Below are 12,212 nucleotides of genomic sequence, written 5' to 3'. Positions count from 1 at the left end.
GAGTTAACTGAGTTTGAACGTTGTGTTATAGTCGGCGCACGAGAGATGGGACACAGAATCTCCGAAGTAGGGATGATGTGGTGATTTTCCCTTACGACCATTTCAAGAGTGTACCGTGAATATCAGGAATCCGGCAAAACATCAAATCTCCAACATCGGTGCGGACTGAGAAAGATCCTGCTAGAACTGGACCAACGACGACTGAAGACAATCATTCAACGTCACAGAAATGCAACCTTTCCGCAAATTGCTGCAAATTCCAATACTGGGCAATCAACAAGTGTCAGCGTGCAAACTATTCAACAAAACATCATCGATATCGGCTTTCGGAGCCGGAACGCCACTCGTATACCCTTCATGACTGCACGACAGAAACCTTTACGCCTCGCCTGGGCCTGTCAACATCGACATTGGACTGTTGATAACTGGAAACATGATGCCTGGTCGGACGAGTCTCGTTTCAAATTGTATCAAGCGGATGAACCTGTACGGGTATGGAGACAATCTCATGAATCCCTGGACCCTGCATGTCACAGGGGACTGTTCAAGTTGGTGGAGGCTCTATAATGGCGTGGGTCATGTGCAGTTGGAGTGATATGGGACCTCTGATACGTCTAGGGTATACGTACGAAAACATCCTGTCTGATCACCTGCATCCATTCATGTCCGTTGTGCATTCAGACGAACTTGGACAATTCCAGCAGGACATTGTGACACCCCACATATCCAGAATTGCTACAGAGTGACTCCAGGAACACTCTTCTGAGTTTAAACACTTTCGCTGGCAACCAAACTCCCCAGACATGAACATTATTGAGCGCATCTGGGATGCCTTTCAAAGTGCTGACCTCCACGCCCTCGGACTCTCATAGATTTATGGACAACCCTGCAGGATTCATGGTGTCAGTCCCCCCCCAGCACTACTTCAGAAATTCGTCAAGTCCATGCTACGTCATGTTACGGCATCATGTTACGGCACTTCTGCGTGCTCGCGGGGGCCCTATACAATATTAGTCAGCTGTACCAGTTTCTTTGGCTCTTCAGTGTATTTTATTAACACGTCAATGCGAAGTAGCGTCTATATACACTGATCAGCGAGAAGATTATGACCACGTACATAATAACCGGTATGTCCACCTTTGTTACGGATGACAGCAGCGCCGTGTCGTGGCATGGAAGCAATGAGACCTCGGTACGTCAAATGTTCAAATGTGTGTGAAATCTTATGGGACTTAACTGCTAAGGTCATCAGTCCCTAAGCTTACAAACTACTTAACGTAAATTATCCTAAGGACAAATACATAAATCCATGCCCGAGGGAGGACTCGAACCTCCGCCGGGACCAGCCGCACAGTCCATGACTGCAGCGCCTAAGACCGCTCGGCTAATCCCGCGCGGCCTCCGTACGTCGCTGGAGGGAGTTGACACCACATCTGTACACACAGTTCACCTAACCACCGTAAATTCCAGGGAGAGGGCCAGGAGCTCTCCACTGTGTTCTTAGAACCACTCCATCAAACTCTTGGGCTTGTCATGTGGCGCATTATTTTGTTGAAAAATGCCATTGCCGTCGGGAAACATGATCGTCATGAAGAGGTGTACGTGGTCTGCAAGCAGTGTACGATATTGCTTGACCGTGATAGTGCCCCACGGGACTCATGGATGCACACTTCAACGTTCCCCAGAGCATAATGGAGCCGCCGCCAGCTCGTCTCCGTCCCACAGTAAAGGTGTCAAAGAGCTGTTCCCCTGGAAGACGATGGATTCTCGCCCTCCCGTCGCCATGTTGAAGAAACTACCGGGATTTATCAGACCATGTAACGCTCTGCCACTGCGCCAACGTCCAGTGCCGACGATCACGTGCCCATTTCAGTCGTAGTTGCTGATACTGTGGTGTTAATATTGGCACATTCATGGGCCGTCGGCTGCGAATCCCCATTGTTAGGAGTGTTCGTTGCACTGTGTGTTCAGACACAATTGTACTCTGCCCAGCATCAAAGACTGACGTCAGTTCCGCCGAAGTTCGCCGCCTGTCCTGTTTTACAAGTCTGCCCAACCTACGAATCTGACATCTGTAAAGGGGGTGGTTGCCCAACCACATAACGTCCGGACGTGGTTTCATCTTGGTTTTGTCACCTATTGAAAAGACTCACTACAGCACTCCTCGAGCACCCAACAAGTCGTGCAGTTTCCGAAATGGTCGTTCCGAGCCTCCGGGCCATCACAGTCTGCCCTTGGTCAATCGCGCGCCTTCCCCATTCTACACACGGACTGCACTTTCACCGATGCTACATGCACCGTGCGTTTGTCCAACTAGCAGCCATTCCTCGCCAGGTGACGCTGCTATCACCTGGACAGTTACTATCTCTATTAGGTCGATTGTCATAATGTTCTGGTTGGTCGGTGTATTTTGCTGTAGATAAACTACTAAATCAAACCAGCTGCCATTTTGCAGTTCATATGTAGACCTAGTATGCGAACTCTTTGTCATCTGCCGATCGTTTGGTTCATATTGTTGGTACTCTTTGCTGAGACAAAACATTGGACTACAACTCTCGTCAGCGACCACTCAGGAAGTAGGGTGGTTCCTACATGAGATGCTTCCTGCTGCTGGTTTACCTATTGGCAAGAACTCCAACCGTGAACGGCTAAACATAAGGATTTAAATAATACTCAATGTAAGAAAGGGAACAACACATTAATGTTAAGTGGTCATTATAAAATGGAAGTGGCGCAGATCCAGTAAAGAAGTTCGGATCAGCAGTAAAGCGGGTACTGGCTGTCTCAATCACTACAGTCACTTGCTTGGTTCAGGAAATATCTTCTCTACTTCCCTTCACGTCTCGGCAATAGTATTGATTCTAATCGTTTACTTTCGAGACCGTGACACAATATCTTCTATCTTGATACTATGTAATGTATTTTTTTGTGTGGGTGGGGGTGGGGGAATGCAACAGGACGTTTCTTCTCCATTTCCCATCACGTCTCTGCATTTGTGTTGTTTTTAATCGTTCGCTTCCGAGTCTGTGACACGATAAACTTCTGTGTTAATAGTAAGTAATGCGTTCACTTTATTTGCTTCATTAATACAACAAATATCGTACGCAACGGGAGAACGTTTATTTCTTAAATCGCTACAACAGCTAGCTCAATGTCCGTTGTCCTTTAATTAATATGAAGCAGAACGAACTCAGTAGCCACTGTTGAGTGCTGTGAGGCGAAGACACATTGTTTCTTAAGTCCTAGAAGCATGTCGGACGCAGCAGAGTGACATCCAAACCACGGAACAGTCTGTATGAAAGTCGATGCTGCTAAGTATGTCACTCATAAAGTTTCTTAATTTGCTGAGTAACGGCAGTAGTCCAGTCAAATAGCAGATATACCTTGCAAAAGGTGGGGTAGAAGAGTTTATTTTTTCAACTCGTTCATATGGTTGGAAAGATTAGAAAACCGAGTTTTGCCAACAAAATTTCGCTTGGGAAAACTTTCTGCAGTCAAAAAACTTCGAAAATTTCGGCCTTTTGCAGTTTTTTCAAAATATCTCAGTTTCCATTGCTCCTATCGCTTTGACGTCTATTTTCTTTTTTAAAGGCCACAAAATTCTCTATAAATCTGATTCTTGCCATTTTTTCTACTCCCAATATCTAAGGCGCTACAGCGCCTCAAAAAATACCAATTTCTCAAATTTTGAGCATAATGGCAAGATACCTTACTTTTGAACACTATTTTTTCAGTTTCTGTTTGTATTGTATAAATACATTACACATCATGTTATATGTTGGAATTTACCACCTCACTTTCAGGTATCCAGTTTCTCTGTATGCAACATGAGGGTTCCTGGGCACCCAACTATTGTGATTCTTACATGACTACCTGAAGTTCACTATGGGCCACCTCAGCCCTGGTATTTGTAAAACTATAAATATAAAAATACATCATTAAGAGACATAGACACACACACACACACACACACACACACACACACACACACACACACACACATACACATACAGACGCACACAAAATACATTGTCTCAGGAAACTGAACTATTATTAGCTGCAATAGGCAACCTAATTAGGTAGGTAATTATTCTTGTGTATAAAAGCCACACAGCTGACATTAAAAATAAGTAGCTTTATTACAATTAAAATGCATTGTCAGTTACTAAAAAATGTTGACAGTTCTGGGTGTGTAATACTTGTAATATCGCACTTAGCGCACTTGAGACAGATATGAGTATCACTTCCAACGTTTTGATGGGCCAGGTTCCTCAGTGTCACCAGAAATACCTTGAGTTACGGGTTCAGGGTCTGTACATAGAGTTGATCCCAGATAGACCTCTTCTTTAAACAGCGAGTCAGCCTCAGCAAGTTCGTTGATTTCGTCAGCGGTTTCCTCAACATCCTCCATAACATCTTCTTCACTGTCTTCATATAAAAACTCTGGCACTTTTTCAAAGTTGACCCCAACACATTTTTTGCAAACTGAAGAACATTTCAAATCTACTTTTCTGCAGGAGCACGCTCCGCCACAGTTCAGCTTGCATGAGCATGAAACAATGTGAAGAAGTGCTTCAGGTGCTGGATCTTGGCTCATTATAACGGGTATTGGACCGTGGTCATTGTGATTCCAGCCCCATTTCTTAGGAGATTTCCAGTTTCCCATCCAACTTTGGACTTGTTGGTAAGTCCGCAACAAATGATGTGCGGCATCTTGTGTAGGTGGCAACCGTGCAAGATTCAGTTTGCTTTTTGTGGCAAACTTGGCGAATAGCTGGTAACGCAAATGGTCTAGTGTGTGGGAACTGCTGACACCTCCACTATACAATGCGATAGTAACTTGTTCTCCTGCTGTTATTATTTCTTCACGGGTAGCATGTGGTTTACTGAACGTGCAAAGCGCTGAGGTTAGGTGTTCATTTTTCGCAACAATATTGCAGCACTTAATTTTTCCTTGACCAAAAAAAGCGGATGTTGTATCACATCCGCTAAAGACGTGAGTGAACAGAATATATTCACTATCAAGCTTGTAAGATGCAGTGGAAAACCACTTGTCTTCTGCATTTCCTCTTCCTGGCTTTAAGAAAAATAAGTTTTCAATGCCTTGTCCCAAACCGGTCATGAGCACAAGCAGGTCAACATCTTCTCCTACAATGACAATACTTCCAAAATCTTTGGTTCTTGAAATGGCATATGTTACAATCTTAACGGCAGCGTCTTCTTGTGCCTGGTGCACTTCAATGCTACGCTCCAGACTGCTGGCTTTGAAGCTGTTTCAGCTATCCTCACATCGTCACCATATTTCTGGAAAAGGCGAGCCTTGACAGTTCGAATATCAGGACGAGGTGATGTGGGTATTTGCTCTAACAGATCGTCCATAGAAAACTGACATTCTCCCGTATTGGTTTCCAGGTAGGCAAATATAGCCTCCACCCCTTCATCTACTTGTGTTGCAGGTCGGTAACCTCATTTCTGTCCAGTAGCTGAAACACGGTGAAAGAACTTTCTGTAGCAAAATCTGTGGTACCACCCATGTGCAGCAACCAAATCATTTACATTTTGAATCCGCTCTATCACTTGTTGACCAAATTCATCACCACGTCGTTTTAGCCTGTTCTGATACTGTCGATTGCACTTCCAATTTCATTACTTTGTAAACAAAATTTCGGTTGGCATATGGCAATCTTAACTGCTTGGTTAAAAAGTCATCAGAATTCCCTTTTGCACATAAGAAGCATTTCTCTTTGAAATTGAACTGACCTTTCTCCTGCGACCGACGTAGCACGCCTGTTGGTTCCTGAGGATGTCGAAGGCTAGCTGCTATCATTCTCTCATTAATGTACTTCTTGTAGCATGCTTCATGCACCTTCACTTCACTGAGCGTTTTGAAAAAACCGGTGTGAGTAGACTCCCTGCATTTAGCACTACAATCGATAAGTGTGCTCAGTCCTTTCTTTTTCAGATTGCGTCCACCACTCACCACAGTTTTTTCGCAAATGAAACACAAATTCATGTCAGACATACTCATTTTCAGCACCACAACATGTACTGAATGGAAGCGACTGCAAACTGTAGGACCCTTATTGCTGTGCGCTAATAGCTGTCAGCGCGCTGTGAACAATCACCAGAGATAATCGCCTTCCGTCCGCCAAAGAATAAATACGCTTTTGTCCGCTAAAGAACAATTCCTACATACTTTTTCTTATAACTGATCATTAACGTCAATCAACTGTAGAAAATTTACGGCACCTGCATGCAATCGTATTACATATTGTAACACAAATAAACGTCACGCAATCCGACGTGAATGTGTTCGTAGTTACTGTGTATGTGTATATGATGCTGTTTGTCCTGGCCCTGCAGCAGAGTGAGATGGTAAATTCCAATGAATAACATGATGAGTAATATGTCTATACTACACAAACAGAAACTGAAATAACAGTGTTTAAAAATTAGGTAATTTGCCACTTTGCTCGAAATTTGAAAAATTGGTAATTTTTGACGCGCCCTAGCGCCTTAGATACTGGCAGTAGAAAAAATTGGTAAGAATCAAATTTGCAGAGAATTTTGTGCTCCTTAAAAAAAATAGACGTCAAAGCGATAGGAGCAAATGAAACTGAGATATTTTGAAATAACTGAAATAAGTCCGAAATTTTCGAAGTTTTTTGACTGCAGAAAGTTTTCCCAAGAGAAATCTTGTTGGCAAAACTTGGTTTTCTAACCTTTCCAACAACATGAAGAGTTAAAAAAATAAAATCTTCTACCCTACCTTTTGCAAGGTACAGGTTTTTTTTCTGACAGTTTCACTGGACTACAGGCCGTTGTTCACAATCGACCTGAACGACAAAATTTCATAAGAATTTGTTGTATCTATGAAACATCTTTGTATTTGCCTTGTGAACCTACCATACATTATAGCAAAAACCAGAGAAATGCGAGCAGTATTAGCGTTCTGAAGTTTCTGTACAAACATACTTATGTACATAGGTAGTTGATTCATCCCGGGAAGCGAGAATCTCAACTAGTTTAGCCTGTTATAGATATCGATATTGGTAACAAATCGGCACTGAGAATTCCTAGACTTTGGAGAATATTATTAATTTTAAGTTTAAATTTTTTAAGTAGTTTCGCATTTGCTATTGTAATTTTTCATCTATTTTATTAATTTTGGACTTATATTAACATGCTACGCTAATTCTCAGTATCAGATGCATCGACTTTGTCTGCTCTCGTCCGTGTTCCGACTACTGGTAGGATTTGACGTGAGTCTCCAGAGAACATGAGAATATACCTGGCCAGAACGCTACTGTTTTTATGCAGATGTGTAATTGTTGTATGGAATGCTTCAAGAGATATTTTATGGGATATCGAAACCTCGCCCAAAACAAAGGAAGTGCAATCCTGCATCAGTTACCGGTATTACTTTGTTTTAAGATATTACAGATGCTATTCCTGTCGTAGGCATAGACCCTCAGGGAATGTTTGTGTTTAGAATGAGCAGTTCTTGAAGGACTTGCGGTGCTATTGCTAGCATGGAGCTATAGTCAGGGGGTGTTATACATGTCACCGCTAGATGGTAAAGGCATCGTTTTGACAATGGCGGAGGACCTCTTCATCTATCTCAGTCAATTAGCACAAAGAATTTGTAAATTATATACACAAACCTTCCTTGTGAGTCACTGTATGTATTACTAAAACCAGATCAATATCCCTACAGTAGTTCCTGACATTGTAGACGAATTACAGATGCAATGAAGATTTGTAATGGCGAAAAATATTTTTATGTGTTATATTTAGAAATTAACAATTTTCGGATTTTTTCCATTATTTATACTGTGAAACCTTTCTTCTTGTAAAATTTCATGTTTCTAGGTCAGTGGGAAGTCCCCTATAGGTGTTGATGGGTGAGTCTGCAAGTATCAAAAAAGGCAGTATCTTTCCATTGCATTGTCTTAGAAGCTTAAAATTTTTACACCGCCTTGCGAGTTGGGACCTTAGACGTAAGTATATGACATAAATTTCAACTTCATATCTCTACCCCCCCTTAAAAAGAAGGGTCTTCACAGTCGGACAGGCAGACATGTGGACAAACGATAATCTGTTCCCATACAGGTTCCGTTTTTACCGACTTAGGTGCAAATCCTAAAAATGGGTGTCTTTCCAACTGAAACATGGATAAGCCAAAATATACTCCGCGTTTTCCGTTGCACAGATGACGCTTTTCTTGAGGAAAAAAGGCTCCCACTATTAGAACTACGTGTCACTTGGGGATCAATCACAACCAAAATATTGTCTTAAAAATATTCGTACATACATGTGTTGTCACATGAAGCTAACAACCACCGGGATAAAACACCCCGCATTTCCTGTTTCTTAGAAGAGTTTTTTCACGAAAAAGAAAATCTATATTCAACTCCATAAAATCATCTATTAATGAATCGTTCTGCATTGAGAATAAGATCGTTATCTGTGCTTGCCACCAATTATTTGGGAGTGCGTTTTTATACTGTACTTCAGTAATAGACAGGTTCGGCATCATTTTCCACTAGAGCAACATGTAATTTTCTTCGCCCCCAGCCCCATCTCCACCATCCCTCATAAACATCGGTTGCTTTCCTTGAGTTCATGGTAAGAATTTTCAAATTAAATCTAAATCTTGTGATGTTGCATATGGGTTTTATTTCTTCAAAGATAAGTACAGTACAGATATTCCTCTGTAAGAGAAATAAATTTCTTAATCTTAGTCCAGGGGTGAATATTAAAATAAGAAACAAGTCAGTTCTACTCAAAGTAATTTGTGGGATCTTTAAACGATTTTGGTGAAAGACGAAAGGAATTGTACTATAGCATTGTTCTAAAATCAATAAAATTAGTAGAAACAATGAAAATATAAATTTCTGTCTTTTTTACAGTTTAGTAACGGAGATATTTAATTTTATCATTTGCCAATTATTTCGTTTCCCATTGGAACATACGGGACAGAAACACAAAAAATGCTATCTAATTTTATATTGACGTGTTAAATATAGGAAACGCATTAACTATGTAATATGTACGTTGCATGTGAAAAAACTCATCAGTACGTAGTTAAATTTTTGCAACACTTCCTATGAAAGTAGCTGAAACTTGGTAAACGTGGTCAAAGTTTGCATGTATGCAACTAAAAATTAAGGCACGATTTTGTGTGTGATATGAAATTGAAATATTCTGTTAACAGCAGTATATAATTCCTACAATTAATCAGTATAAGTGCTGATAGTTTTTCCTTTCGACAGAGTTGGCAGTCCACACAATCGCTTTTGAAAAAGTGTTGACTTGAGACATGTCTTTATCAACCTGGATTCTGAAGAACCACACATCTAACGTACTGTATTTTTTATTGAGATGTGCCCTGAGTGAATTTTGAGCCCAATTACATGGGAACTTTACATGTCAAATGCGTTTATATTAACTAGAGCAGTACATGAAATAAAGTAAGTTGTGGCTCATAACCGCACATTCCAATTACCTGGTACACGACTTGTATTTGAACGCATGTTTATTACTTTTCCTATCTATTAACTTCACAGTCATGGAGCTTTTTTTGAAGGACATCGTATTCGCCGTTGACTGAAGAAATCTTTCAGTTTACAATTGCATTTTCGGAGTTGGACGATTTTCAAGTGATAGTACAAAATATTTTGCCTCAGCACATGTCAGTCTTTAAAATCCTCCGGCATATATACATGTCATTATCAAAAATAAGCCTTCTACAGCGAAAATGGTTTGAAAGCCGAAACTGCAACTGTGGAATAAATAATTTGTACAGTCAATGGCGAATATGACTTTCCTTAAAGAAAACTTTCATTATCGTTACTTTCACCCCCGTTAGTTTTCATACTAGTTACGATACAAACTTTAGTGCTTCGGTGTCTCTGGCGCCCCTCTCAGCTTGGCATCCCAAGCGGCCACTTGGGTCATTTGGCCTTAAGCAGTCCCGAGTAACAGTGGCGGCAGCAACTATAATACCAGCTGGCCTGGCGACTTTTCGGTTACATTCTCTAAACTGTATTGACGGTGTGACACCGTGAAAAATTTTGGAAGACCAAGAGAACTATTACTTTTATATTTTCCTGAGAATCCAGCCACGAACTAATGTGTCAATTTCACGTTTTCGGTAAAAGAAATTTAAGATATTCTTGAGTGGGTCGACAAGACATCTCCAGAGTCTTGGTTCGATAAGACTAACTTTTAAATCAATATTTTTTGTAGATAAATTCGACAAGACAGATAGTGAGCAGGCTACGCGCATTAAACTCAATTAGGTTAATCTCAGAGAGGGAGCACAAGACGATTTGGCTGTTGCCGCCATGACATCATATTGCCCGTACGTTGCAGCTTCTAGGGTCCTGAGACAACACGAGAGCTACCTACTGGAAAGAAAGCAATTGTCAGGCGTCAGAGCGTTACTTTCCTTTTTCCATCAGTCTTCTGGCTTGTTTGAAGCGGACCGCTACCAGTTCCTCAAGCGTACCGACCTCTTCATCTCAGAGTAGCGCTTTCTCTTACACCCTCACTCTGTCTTCCGCAACAGTTTTTAACCGCTGTAGCTCCCTTTAGTTCTATGGAAGCTATTTGCTGACGTCCTACCATCCCATCCCTTCTTCCTGTCAATGCTCTCCAAATACTTAATTCTTCGCCGTTTTCGTGGGGGGCTTCTTCATTCCTCCTCACCCTTTCAGTTCTGCTCATTTATAACGTGCTTCGATAGTACCACTTCTCAAACTCTTCGAATTTTTCATCTTCCAGTGTTCCCACGGTCCATCATTCTCTGCCATACATTGATGTAATCGAAACGTACATGATCAAAAGCTTCTTCCTCAAATTACGGCCTCTTTTTGTGTTAGTAGACTTCTTTTCGCTCCCAATGCCTATTTGCCTTTGCCAGTATCCTTTTCACGTCCTTCTTACTCCAGCTACGTTATGTTATTTTCCTTCCAAACTAGTGGAGTTCGTTAACTTCATCTACTTCGTGGCCACCAATTTCGATGTTACGTTCATCGCTATTTTTGTTTCTGCTACTCCGCACTACCTCGTCCTTCTTTGTTTTATTCTCAGTCCATATTCTGTATTCGCCAGACTTTTCACAAATCATGTAATTCTATTTCACTTTTACTAAATTTCGCACTCCCATCAGCGAAACTTGCGATTGGAATCCTTTCACCTTGAATTTTAATCCCCCTATTGAACCTTTCATTCATTTCTGGCATTAAGTCTTCAGTGTACAGTTTAAACATTAGAGATGACAGACTGCAACCCTGTATTACACCCTTTGTAATCTGAGCACTTCATTCTTGGTCTTCCATATTTATTATTCCCTCCTGATTCTCGGACATGTTACCCTCCTTTGGTCACAGTTTAGTTCTATTTTTCTGAGACTTGCTTCCATAATCAAGCGCAACGTCGGAATTGCCTCTCTGTGCCTTCACCTTTACAAAAGTCAAACTGGTAGTCATTTAGGAGCTCCTCGATATTCTTTTCTGTTTTTCTATATATTATTCTTGACAGCATCTTCGATGCATGAGACATTTAACTGACTGTGCGTTAGTTGCCCCACTTATATGCCCTTGGGGAGTTTGTGTAATTGATATTTTCCAGAAGGTCTAATAGTACGTCTCCAGTCCAATACATTATAAACACACACTTAATTTCAAAGTTTTGAACACGCCTGCACCTCAGCAGTGGTTACAGAAAAGAGGGTAAATAAGGCAACCAACCAGTAGCAATAAATGATGGTTTTCAGTTATCCTTAAGCTTGGTTTCAACAGATTTAAACGGTTCTTCTTCAGAAGAACAATAAACAAATTTCACATTGGCAAACAATCAGTTAGTGAAGCGATGTAACAAACATCTCCGCATGAAATGTGTCGGCAACGACCAGTACATCCATTTGTAAAAGTGAAAATGTAAATGCCGTGTGGCTAGATCCTGCCGTCGGGGAGACCGTTCCCCTGGTGCAAGTCTTTCGAGTTGACGCCACTTCGGCGACTTGCCTGTCGATGGCGATGAAATGATGGTGATTAGGACAACACAACACCCAGTCCTTGAGCGGAGAAACTCTCCGATCCAGCCGGGAATCGAACCCGGGCCGTTAGGTATGAGGTTCCGTCCCGCTGACCACTCAGCTACATTTGTAAAATTTAAGGCCCCTAAAATAAAGGGCTTATCACATC

The sequence above is a fragment of the Schistocerca americana genome, chromosome 2 (assembly GCF_021461395.2).
Source record: "Schistocerca americana isolate TAMUIC-IGC-003095 chromosome 2, iqSchAmer2.1, whole genome shotgun sequence".
Lineage (NCBI taxonomy): Eukaryota > Metazoa > Arthropoda > Insecta > Orthoptera > Acrididae > Schistocerca > Schistocerca americana.
Note: the sequence above shows the minus strand (reverse complement) of the source record.